This window comes from Gracilinanus agilis, chromosome X, assembly GCF_016433145.1.
Source record: "Gracilinanus agilis isolate LMUSP501 chromosome X, AgileGrace, whole genome shotgun sequence".
Taxonomy (NCBI): domain Eukaryota; kingdom Metazoa; phylum Chordata; class Mammalia; order Didelphimorphia; family Didelphidae; genus Gracilinanus; species Gracilinanus agilis.
In genome coordinates, this window is record NC_058136.1 from 32,334,619 (window position 1) to 32,342,985 (window position 8,367).

The 8,367-nt window shown below is 46.2% G+C and overlaps 1 pseudogene; it reads left to right on the forward strand.

The window, feature by feature from the left end:
* The first annotated feature begins 3,175 nt into the window (after window positions 1–3,175).
* LOC123253627 lies at window positions 3,176–5,099 on the forward strand (annotated as a pseudogene).
* The last annotated feature ends 3,268 nt before the right edge of the window (window positions 5,100–8,367 follow it).

An 8,367-nucleotide genomic window follows, 5' to 3' on the forward strand; every position in this document is an offset into this window, starting at 1 on the left:
AGCCAGAGAATTCAGCAAGGCCTGACCAAGATTGGCCACATCCTCCCACCATGTCAGTGTCTCTCTGAGCTGCTACCACCAAGAGGAGCTGTTTCCCACCTCAGTTGTGGGATCAGGTCAGTATCAGCCCAGCTGAGGTTAAACCCAAAGCCTCCCCTGCTGATGCCCACCTGCCCAAGGGCTCAAAGATGTTTGGAGTTTGAGGACCATCTCTGGCATGCCTCAGATGGCAGAAGAACTGATCCCACCAGCCTGGGCACTGTGACCCCCCTCCAGGGTGCCCAGAGAGGGTCAGCTTGAGGAGGAAAACCCCCATGATTCTTAGCCTAGAGCCTCCTTTTCCCGTTCTAGCCGATGACTCTGAAATGAAAAGCCAAAGCAGGCGACCAAAGCAGCAAGTCTATCATTTTGTAGGAGGAGCAGGGGAAGGCAAAGTTTCTACGACACCATGAGGGGCAATGTGCAGCGGCGAATGTACTAGACCTGGGTTCAAATCCTGGCTCTACTACTTATTAGCAGTGTGACCTTGGACAAGTCCCTCAACCTCTCTGAGCTTCAGTTTCCTCACTTATAAAATAGGAGAGGGGTATACTAAATGGCCTTTAAGGTCCCTCTAAGCTTTAGCCCTTCAATCCTGTGGAGTTTCGTGTGAAGTCAGAGGTGAGACCCATGACAGTATGCTTGTAGTCAACAGAACGAATGGCCATAGTTGTCTGGGCTTTGGGCCCTCAGTGGCACTGCTCTTTTCCTTTATTTAGTGCACAAACACATGCTCTGTCTTACTGATCTCCAAGTTCTCATATGTCAGAGCTGGAAGAACGCTGACTACACGACCCAGTCCAACCTACCCATTATACAGATGGAGAAGCTGAGGTCCAGAGAAAAGGGCCTTACCTAGAGTTACCCAGCTAATTAAGTGGGCATCTGAGCTTCGAAATAGGGTCTCCTTACTCCTAACTCTTTCCCTTGGAGCCTCCCTTGAACTTGGAGCCATGGCACCTGAGTGCAAATCCCAACTCTGCTCCTTATTATCTGTGTGCCCCTAGACAAGTCCCTTCATTTCTCTGGGCCTCTGTAAAATGAGGAAGCTGAACTAGATGATTTCTAGGTTTCCTTTCAGTTCCAGTTTGAAAATCTCAGAATCCTAATTTCAAGGAAGCCCGACTCTCTGTTCTTAAATCGAAATTAAACTAAAATCTTCATTAACAAACCATAGCTGATTGTTAATATTCAGCATTCATTTGAAAGCCTCTCCTTCGGAATAATGTTCCAAAGGAAGAAACATCCGGATCCTGCAGCAGGAACCCCAGCATTTCCTGCTACCTCTCTCCATTTCTCTTTTGGTATAGTGGCCAGAGGGCTGGATTTGGGGTCAGAAGGCCTGGGTTCTGATCCCACGCAGTGTGACCAGTCTGGTTGCTTGTCTGTGCCTTGTTTTTCTCATCCATAAAAGAGGTATAATAATGCCCAAGAACCTAAAAGTAATATAGAACTCAGCTGTTGGTATTCCCAGGTGCTGAGACTGCAGATGGGCCCCACTGAAGTCTACTACTCTCTTAAAGCTTGTTTGATTGCAGCTGGGCCAAGGTGATTTTGGTCCCGGGGTCAGATTTCGAGTGGGCAGACACTTGGCCTTGAATTCTAGGGGTGAGTCAGTAGGAGGAAATATTTTTACGCCCCCTACCCAGGTTTAACACCCTCCATTGTAAAATAGCCCTAATAATGCCTCTAGTCTAGGACCATGTTGGTGAAGATGTGGCACACCTGTAGAGCCGGCACTCGGGGAGCTCCTTTTCCCCTCTTCCCAGCACCAGAGGACATTTTTTTGCATGCCCCGCCTCTCTGTCCAGCTGCTCAAAGCAAGCACTTCCTTCCTCAGCTCTCTCTGGTAATATGGGGCTCACAGACAGCTTCTAAATAGGGTCTCTGCACTCCTAACTCTTTCCTTTGGAGCCTTCTTTAAACTTGGAGCCATGGCACCTGAGTGCAAATCCTAACTCTGCTCCTTATTATCCGTGTGACCCTAGGCAAGTCCTTTTATTTCTCTGGGCCTCTGTAAAATGAGGAAGCTGAAGGAGATGACTTCTAGGTTTCCTTTCGGCTCCAGTTTGAAAATCCTAGAATCCACTCGAACTGGGAAAAGGTTTGCCAACCCTGCTCTAGGACCTGGGCTTCACGAACGTGTCTAAAAAAAGATTTTTATAACTATATTGCAATAGAATGGCTTTCCCTTTAAAATATTCTAGTTTTAGCCTATGCATTTCAAAGCAATCTCCTTTGCTCCTTTGAGCAAGGCCCCATAGACCTCAGCAGCCTGCCGGAGGAGTCCAGGACCCAATAAAAGGTAAGAACTCCTGACTAGTACCTCCTTCCCGGGGTCACAGACTTGAAGACACTAGGTTGGATGTCCCCAGAGTCTTAGTGCAATTTTAAGCTTAGTCTCTGTTTCACATTTTGGTTTGTCTCCCTCTCCCTTTCAGCTTAAAGCTGCACTAAGACTTTGGGGACATCTCTAGAAATGAGAGCTATTATGATGAGAATGCTTTGAATGTTATAGGCAGAATTAGTGTCTACCCGAGAAACTTCCAGGCCTCTCCAAAGCAGCATCCGAGTTTCCAGTCGTCCATGTCCTGAAACCTCTGTTGACCAGAGGGTTATTTTAATCAAGAATAAGTACTGGGGGCAGCTGGGTGGCTCAGTGGATTGAGAGCCAGGCCTAGAGACGGGAGGTCCTGGGTTCAAATCCAGCCTCAGCCACTTCCCAGCTGTGTGACCCTGGGCAAGTCACTTGACCCCCATTTCCCACCCTTACCACTCTTCCACCTATAAGTCAATACACAGAAGTTAAGGGTTTAAAAAAATTAATAAAAAAAAAAGAATAAGTATTGGGGGCAGCTGGGTTGCTCAGTGGATTGAGAGCCAGGCCTAGAGATGGGAGGGCCTGGCTTCAAATGTGGCCTCGGACCCTTCCTAGCTGTGTGACCCTGGGCAAGTCACTTAACCTCCATTGCCCAGCCCTTACCATTCTTCTGCCTTGGAGCCAGTACATAGTGTTGATTCTGAGATGGAAGGTGAAGGTTTAAAAAAAGAATAAGCTTAACGGCCGGTTTCCCAGAATACCATCGTCGCTGGCAGGAGAGCCAGGTTTCTTCACTGACCTCCAAGAGAGCACACCATGGCTTGGGTAAGACCTGTGACTCCATTCTCTCCGACCAGGGGGCCAAGCACTGGAGACGGGCCATGTGTCTTTGAGAGCAGGAATGTTGTTGATCACTCGATGGCTCCTGAGCCCTCTCTCCGGGAGACCCGTAGCCATCGTTCTATCTTACCATTGCTGAGATCTCTTCAAAATGGGTTCCCATCCAATGTCTGAACATTCTTTTCTGAACATGTCCTTCCCGTATGCCCTTGTGCTGAGATAGAGAGAGAGATATGTGCGTTTAGATAGAACCATTTGATGGATCCACAGCTGGTTGAACATCTATGCCCAAGAAAGTGTCCATTAATGGCTCCTAATAGGCCAGAAGAGAGTTCCGTGGGCCAGGGTCATAGACCTCTAGCCTGTGATCTGGACCATTTGGTATTTTGACCAATAACTTAGACAGAGACATAGATAGGGCCAGTGGCAAAGATCCAAGAGAGATAACGAACATTATAGTAGTCATTCAGTGTTTTTAATTAAATGGAAACATGGCCAAATGAAGACTCAACCTGATCCAGAAAACACTGGCTGGAAAGCAACAAGGCCCAAATCAACGGGAACAAACAAACGACAAGTGCTCCAAGCAGGCTGGGAAAATGGGAGCTACTGACTTGGAGATGGAATGGGCCAACAGACTAGACAACGGAATCAGGCAGGTCAGGGCCCATGAAGATTGGGGTGGTAGTTGGAAAGAGACCACACGGTCTCATCTCAGGGATGTGCTGAAGCTTCTCTTCTTGGGGTTTCCTTTTCCTCTAAACTGGCCAGCTTATGAGAGGCTCCACTTTCAGAGTTCGAGAAACAATTCCTCAGATGATCTAAGATGGTGAATGGCCCCAGAGATCACCACCACTCCTAACCCCCGGCTGGCAGGAGAAGAAAAAACTAAAACCACTGAAAACAGGAGGCCAACAGCCCTGAATCTTCCGTTAAATATCCACCACTGAACAGGTGGGTCCTTCGGGTTGTTTTTCTTTTTTTTTTTTTTAACAATAGGGCCCAAACTTGCCAAGTAAACTTTCTTCTGGTCCAGTGATTCCCAAAGTGGGCGCCACCGCCCCCTGGTGGGTGCTGCAGCGATCCAGGTAGGTGGTGATGGCCACAGGTGCATTTATCTTTCCTATTAATTGCTATTAAAATTTTTTAAAAATTAATTTCCAGGATGCTAAGTAATATTTTTTCTGGAAAGGGGGCGGGAGGCCAAAAAAGTTTGGGAACCCCTGTACTGGTCTCTTGAGTTTGATACTGCTGAGGACTTCTGGGCTTTATCCAAGCATATCCAGCTAACTAGTAATTTAATGGCCAGCTATGAGTACTCATTTTTTTTAAAACCCTTAACTTCTGTGTATTTGGCTCCTAGGTGGAAGAGTGGTAAGGGTGGGCAGTGGGGGTCAAGTGACTTGCCCAGGGTCACCCAGCTGGGAAGTGTCTGAGGCTGGATTTGAACCCAGGACCTTCCATCTCTAGGCCTGGCTCTCAATCCACTGAGCTACCCAGCTGCCCCACTGAGTACTCATTTTTTTAAGGATGGGATGGAGCCTGTGTGAGAAGATGAAAAAACCCTAAACAATCGAGGAGGAGGCTGGCTAATTACATTAAACAAAAAGCAGAGCCAAAGTGACTTTGATCACTTTTGATTAGGGACGCTGCCGTGCCTTATTGGGAAGACATCTGATGGCTGCAGCAATGACGTGTGAGGAGCTGTTGCTAATATCAGATCTAAAGGAGAGAAGATGGCAATATGGACTGCCAAGAAAACAGAGCTGCTGTTACACACAGAGACAAGGTCTACAAGGAAAGGTGGAGACTTCCTCTGAAGGTAGTGATTGGTTATCAGTCCCATGCAGACACAGCTACTAAGAGCAGTTCCGCCATTAAAAATGGGTTTGTTGTTTAAGAAGTCATCTTCTGAGTATTCTTTCAGAGGAGACTGATTGCGTCAAGCAATCAAGATTTGGGAGCTGAACCAAAGCCTCATCAAAAGCAGAGTGGACTGCATTTAAATTTGATTTCCATCTAAATATTGCTAACATATAGAAGTCTCATTTGCCTTTGTCTTATGCTTCTGTGTTCATTTTTTTGACCAGAGCACCCATTATCCCAATCAAAGAATTACAGTCCACAGCATCCCCAGAATCCACAAGTGTGTTTTTGGCCCATCCTGTGACGGCTTTGGAGAAGCGTTACTATTACAAAAACATTTCCTTACCCGCCACAGTCAGGAAAGAACTTGCCTTTCTTTACCTTGCAGAGAGAATAACTGCTGTTCGTATGCAGTAGTTTGGAAGCACAGGATGCGTACTATTTTCTAGCAATTTTCTTTGTTTCTTTCTTTTTATTTTTGCTGTAATCTGGGCCAGTGAATGCTAGATTGCCTTTCCTTATTGCCCTATTCCATAACATCAGGGATCCTGATTTCTTTCGGTCTTTGTCGTCGTGGTTTTGCTCGCGTGACGTTGGCGAAGGATCTGGGAAGACGATATAAAGGTGGAAAGAACGCGAAAAAAAAATCATTTCACAGTCAATTTCGAAAAGTCGATGTAGAATCTGCGTCTGAATATGCCACACTTTGAATAAAGCAGACGCGATCATTTCATGAATATGTCAACGTACACATGATGCATCCTCAGGTGCCTACGGTAACAATAACAGTCAGAGGAAGTCCTGATAATGCATCGTAAGGTCTGCAAAGTACTTTGCCTATGTCAACTCATTTGCTTTAACAGGATTTTCAGAACTACCAAAGGAAAACAAAAAGGAGCATGTGGATTCCTATCTTCCCTAATTTACTTAGAGAGTTCAAAAATCCATATAGTGGCACTCTAATGATCGCCAGCTTTGCTATTAGTGTGAACCCCTACTCTGCTGTGTGTTCTCTCTCCCTAGTAGAGTGTGAGCTCTTTGAGATCAGAGACTGTTTTGTTTTTCTATTTTATTTTCTATTTTATTTGTTTATATTATATATTATATATTATATATTATATATCACATACAATATATATTATAATATATATAATTATAATATAATTTATAATTTTCTATTATATTTGTTTTTCTATCCCTTAGCCCAGTGCTTGGCAAATACTAAGCCCCTTGTGATTGCTTTGCCGTCCATCCATTCATTCTTGCAGCCGCCCAGTCGTTCCTGGTCTTCCCTTCACCAGTGCAGTTCTTGACCTTGCTTTTTCCGTATCTCCCCCTCCCCCAGAAGATTCCCTCGGCGGCCCATTGGCCTGCCTCTGCTTCTTTCGCTCTGGTCTTTTGGGTAGCCGTCTAGTGCCTAGGTTTCTCCATCTGTCGTGTGCCTTCTTAGTTGGTTTAGCTGGTCGCTCTCCAGCCATCTTATTTTTAATTATAAAAAGGTTTGCATTTGAAACTTGAACATTTTTTTAAAGTTTCCTAAAAATCTCTCCCGTCTCTGCCAAAAATCAGGAAAAATGAGTTTTGTTTGGGCGTGGGAAGGAGCTGTGGAGAGTGTTAGTGGCACCGAGTCCAACAGAAAGGAAGCAGTTTGGGCTCAGTAGGGACAAAACACACGTGTCCTGGGGGATGTTGCTTAAACAGCTCTTGAGAAGAAGTCATCCCTGAGCCCGGGATGCATAGAGCGTTCACATCCATCAGGCCTTTTTCCATTGCCCTTTGGCTTATTTGTCATTTTGATCATTTCAAGATCGGGTTGTTCCATGATTCTCGGCCATGGAGCGTTGCCCGGAGAATATTGGTGTTGAGATGGGTTCACGACAGGAAGCAGCTCAGGATCATTGAGAGGAGGGAAGCTTCCCAAATGAAATCCAGCTGGATCTCTCTTTTTCCTACTCAGTTCTGGGACCAATTTGTTAGTAGGTTAAAGTTTTCAGGACAAAAAGAAGAGGATGAGCGGTGACGCCCCGGATGTAAATAAGAAGGTGGACACCTTGGCACTGGCGAGTCTGGTGATTCTGGACTTGGAAAATATCTCTGGTGAGTCACTATCTCAGGTCATAGCAGAAGAACACAAGTAATGAGCTGGGACTTGTTACCTGGCTACCCTGATCATCCATGGCCGCCATGGATGTGTTTGCAGGAAACTACAAGCCAGTGGCAGCTGAGACTCTCCCAGGAACTCTGCATCCCCCCATGTGCCAGCAGATTCAGGAGATTCCCATTTCGGAGACTCTTAAGGACCCGCAGAAAGGAAGGGTTGTTGGAAAGAAAAACTCAGCACAAAGATTGCTGCGTGTCTACCTAGAATGTCATACCTCAACAGCTTCTGACTTGCTCAAAGGGTAGCTAGGTGGTTTGTTGGAGAGAGCACTAGGCCCAGAATCAGGGAAGGCTTGAGGTTAAATCCGACCTCAGCCACTTCCTAACCATGTGACCCTGGCCAAGTCACTTTCATCAACTGTAAAATGGGGTAATAATAGCAAGCACCGACTTCCTCCAGAGTCGTTGTGAGGATCAAATGAGATAATATTTATAAAACACTTAGTCTAGTGCCTGGCACATAGTAGGTGCTTAATAAATCCTCTCTCCTTTCCTTCCTTCCTTCCTTCCTTCCATCCCATCCTCCCCAAAAGCTACTATGTCAGAGATGGAAGATCTAAGAAACTCCCCAAAGGAACTGTTAGTAAGAGGTATCATCACGGTGTCCCCCAGACGACGTCCTTCACCTCCAGGCAGCATGGAACGAGAACGGAAAGATCCAGACGGCACGTGCACGTGCTCGTGCACACACAAATTATAGGGAGAGATAACAAAAATGATGGCTCAGGTAGGAATTCTTGAAGAAGTGACAGGCCATCCTTAACGGTTACTGGCCTCCTCGTTGGTCATGCATGCCTTCAAGTGGACAGCTTTCACTGTCCCAAACTATTCAGACGAGAGAGGGAGGAAGCAAAGATTCTGGCACATGCAGGACATCTATCATGCGCCTTCTAATAGCCCTCCCAGCTTGGGTCATCTGGTAAGTCAGAGTCAAGTCCCGGAATGGAGCCAGTATGTACTCTGCCTTCCCTCAACCTCCTGTGTTTCCTGAGGAGCCAATCAGCAGAAAGGAAGGTGCAATGGGGCCCGTCTGGTGCAGGTTATTGGGAATCAGTCAGTTCATCCATCAGTCAGCAATATTTTTGAAACTTCTATTCTTTTCCCTTCTCCTTCCTATCCCTCACGCCAGTGTCCCCCCCCCC